Source organism: Desmodus rotundus, chromosome 4, assembly GCF_022682495.2.
Source record: "Desmodus rotundus isolate HL8 chromosome 4, HLdesRot8A.1, whole genome shotgun sequence".
Lineage (NCBI taxonomy): Eukaryota > Metazoa > Chordata > Mammalia > Chiroptera > Phyllostomidae > Desmodus > Desmodus rotundus.
Window position 1 is genome coordinate 44,075,209 of NC_071390.1, and position 4,319 is coordinate 44,079,527.

General features: G+C 38.6%; 1 pseudogene; it reads right to left on the reverse strand.

Annotated features, from left to right (window-relative positions):
• Nucleotides 1-3,016: 3,016 nt before the first annotated feature.
• LOC112305331 (short transmembrane mitochondrial protein 1-like) lies at nt 3,017-3,229 on the reverse strand (annotated as a pseudogene).
• Between the last annotated feature and the right edge of the window lie 1,090 nt (nt 3,230-4,319).

Genomic DNA, 4,319 nt, shown 5'->3' on the forward strand with positions numbered 1-4,319 from the left:
GAAGGAAACAAAAGAACATATCTTTTTTTGTCCAACCCAAGTTTTATAATACCATTTTAAACCTAAATTTATAATTCAAGTATCCTCTTCTTGTCAAATAGTTGAGTAATAATGTTTCCACAGGGACCCATTTGCTCCCTGAATTACAGGAAGATTTGTCCTTCCATTCTGTTCCTGCTTCTCATTGGCACTGATACAACCATAGCAACCACTATAAAGCTTGCCCCTTATAACTTCGACATGATCTAAAAACAAGGGCCTAGATTATTCTCCCACAGCTCTTTTCTCCCAGGATCTCAGTAAGAGAGGCTTGGGCCAGAATAACAGCAGTTGAAATGGTGAGAAGTATTCAGATTCTTACTATAGTTTGCAGGTAGAATAAACTGGATATTTTGATTGGTTGGACGTCGACTGGCAGACAAAGACAGCAGTCCAGAGTGACTCCACATTGTTTTTTGACGTGAGTAATTGATAAGATGGTGTTCTCAATACTGATATAAAAAAACAGTGTGAGATGAACATATCCAGGTTAGAGGTTAATTGTCCGGTTTTTGGACTTGTCCAGGATGTCAAGGTGACAGTTTGCTTTATCAACCTGGAGACTCAAGTTGGAAATACAACATGGGAATGTCAGTGGATGGACAGTACTGAAACCCAGGAGAACGGATAAGGTTGCCGAGAGGGAGAGGATGGGTAGGAGGGAAACAAAGGACAGAGGCACCTGGGGCGTTCCATCACAGGAGAGTTGAGGAGACAGGAAGGAATCAGAGAAGTAGAATGGAGAGTGGTTAGCGAAGGAGGCCACAGGGACGAGTATTCTATTCTCCAAACGCTAGAAAGTAAATGCTTCAGGGAGGACAGAATGGATCAAGGGTCAAATCCTGCAGAGAGGCTGTATAAACAAGGACTGAGAAATAAATGCTTTATTTTGCAACAGGAAGATGAAGAGCAGTTTGGGTGGATATTGGGATCAAAGTTTAGTGGCAGTCTATTCAAGGGAGAAAGAGAGTAGAATAAGATAAAATAAGGATAGGTAACTGTTGGGGAAGTTTAATTTGAAGAGGAGCAATAATACAACAAAAACAGGGCTGGCTGGCAGGAAGTGGAGAGTTAAGAAAAGATACACACACACACACACACAAGTTCTTGAACAAATAAGAAATGCTATTTAGAGAACAGGGGACCACATGTCCTTAGAAAGGGCACAGGCAGCTGCGTGGTGGCGAGGGAGGGAAGGAAGACTGCATGGACACAAACACAGAGAGGTAGAGAGAGGTTGTGGCAGGGGGTTTATAAACAGCTGAGATCTGACTATTTTAAAGTTATACACAGAAAGATCTTATTCTAAAAACCATTGCATTCTTCAAGTAAAATACATTCTACTGAAACATTTCTCCCGTTTTTAGAATTTTAAAGCCTGCAAACTTTAAAAAATGGGCTTGTTTCTTAGCCCTTGACCATGGAAATTACATTAAAATATGGTAAGAATAGAGTTCTCATTCTGTAATCCTCCTTCATTAGGAGATTATGTGGACCTAATTTATAATGCAGTCATATCATGTACAAATCATGCACTTCTGTAATTTTGCTTCTCGTTTTTGTTTTAATTTGCAATTTATTCCAACATTTGCCTTTGCTAATATAAATTAAAAAATTCAAATTTCTTCTATATTTGGAATAATACAATGTGCTTGAATTAATTTTTACATGCATTTCCATATATTCCATTTATCTTTTCAAAAATTGTGAGTCATGTATTTGACTGATCTAACCTTTTGGCTGTTCTATAATTGAGTATAAATGGTTCAGGCATTAACGTTTAATATTTTTGCAAATTTTGTTCTGTTGCTTGATTTTATTAAGTGCTTGACAAATTTAGGAATATGAGTAATTATAAGTTAATACTGAGAATCCACTTCATGGCAAGAACAATCCTTATTGCCACATTTTTAAGCCTTGTGACAATATTTTGATGTAGGTTTTAACTCTCACATTTAAGGAGTAAATGTTACACTGGAAAATGTGTCATGGTGGAGAGAGGGGGGAGGAACTATTTGTCTTTCATTATGATAATAGGTTACATTTCCTTTAGACCCCACTATAAATAACATCCATTTACTTTGAATGTAGATAAGAAATTGCTTTGGAGACGCCTTTTTGAAAAAGAACCGTGCAAGGTTTACTGCATCATTAACAAGTTTACATAAAGAAACTGAAAATGCTCAGTGTAGAGGAGCATGGATTCTGCATAGAAAGTACTAAAAGCTATTTGAAGTACTAATTATTTTTACTGAGAATATTAAATTTTTATTGCCAACCTTTTATTTCTTTAACTCATAATTATTTTTACTTCAGAACTTTGCTTTTAGCTCCTTCTATTGGCAGAAACATATGTTGTGACTTAAGTTTGATTTTCTTTCTTTTCTTTCAATGTGAACAAATTAAGGTGTTAAACATGAAATACTATTTTAGAAAATACCATGAATTCTAGAATTGGGAAGAACTGTGGAGATCTGCTCTTTCTTTGTATTTCAAGTGTCTGTATCCACTAGATTTCTTTTTCTAATTTTTTTTTGCTTCTTGATTTTAATTTTTATGACCTTGAAATAATACAATTTAGCACCAAATATTTAAACATCCATTATAATTGCTAAACAGTGAAATCAGCATTATTTATATCTGATCAGCTGTACAAAACTCATTAATTTTTCTTATGAAAAAGGCAGTAGAAATCCCAAAGAATAAGGGAGAGACCACTAATTAAAGGCCATGTTTACTAATCTAGCCTCATAATTCCAGTCTCAGGACCTCCCAAGTGACTGGAAGGAGGAAGGGAAGACGCGAGAATGTTGGAGAAGTAAGGATGGTTCTTAACCTGTGGCCCTGAGTGTGCTCGAAGGCAGCGCAGGGTCCAGCAAAGGCTGAGACTGGAGACACGGCCTTTGGTTCAGATGGCGAAGGAGGCCCTCGAGGAGAATAGGATAAGCATTTCCTGGAGGCAGTGCTGGAGCGGGCCTCATGAACTAGGGGGCTTCTTCTTGGTATCCAAGTCCTTTCTAATTCCGTCAAGTTTCTTAGCCAGGTTTCATATGTCATAGTTCTGAGCCAGATACATTCCAACCAGGTTGCCCAAAGTAAATCCAAGCAGGAACTGGAGCGTGATGTCAGCAAAGAGGGTTCGAATGGTGGTGGCAGCTCGGTGGGCCGTTCCTACTCCACTAGATTTCATTGTGTCATATCCTACAGAATCCACGTTTCATTGTACCTTTAACTGTAAACATGCTCCCCTTCACTTTGCTGTTTACAGAAACAAAGGAAACAAGGGTTACTATGAGATCTTCATTCGCTTTATTAGACTATGCCCAAAGACTAAACTTCCTTGATCTAATGTGTTTAGAGTATTATGGAAAATTTGTTAATTTTTATAAAATAAGTGATGTCCTTAATTTCACCAATTTGAATGAGGGAATGAGCATATGAGAGAGGACTCAAAAACCTGGAATGATCGTCTGGAGGGCGGGCCCCTTGTAGTGCAGGCTTCCCCAGCTAGTTGAGTGTTCTAGGGACCCATCTGTCTCAGTGTACCACTGGCATTGTTGTGAGAGGCTGCGTTCACCTTCAGTGAATTTTTTCGAAGACTCTTTCATCCAGTTTGCCCATTTCATGATGGGTGATTTATGAACGCACCTGCCCACACCGCCCTGAGTGTTCAGCAGTTTTTGATCCAAAATGGCATGACCCCCATGCCCCACCCTCCCTATTCACCTCACCTCACCCTGAGGGACTTATTTTTATTTGTTTGTTTCCCCAGATGAAAAAAAATCCTCAAAGGGAAATGTTTTGCCACTGTGGCAGAGGGGAAACAAAAATGTCAAAAACACTAACAGGCATCCAAATCGATGAATTCAAAAACTGTTCTGAGCAGTGGAAAAAATGTCTCGATAGGTGTATTGCATCAAATGGAGAGCACTTTGAAGGTGACTGAAGTTTAAACACACAATTTTTTTTTTGTGAAGAATAAATACACAATTTTTTAATAAATAAATTCCAGTTTTGGGGAGTTCCCCCTTGAAGTAATTTCCCTAATATCTATTGTCAGACTTTACCCGGCCCTCAGCTCTAATAAGAGTGCTTATTTTCCATGAGCCAATATTCAGTATGTGCTCTATGACATGTACTATCCTTTCATTTGATCCTAATGACAGTCTTCGGAGGTACCCAATTTATTCCCATTTCCCCCTTTGATAACCCGCCTTCCTCTACCATTTAGACTCAGTGTTCAGCAGAGGCACAAGGAATGAGCATCTAGGCCCCCGTGA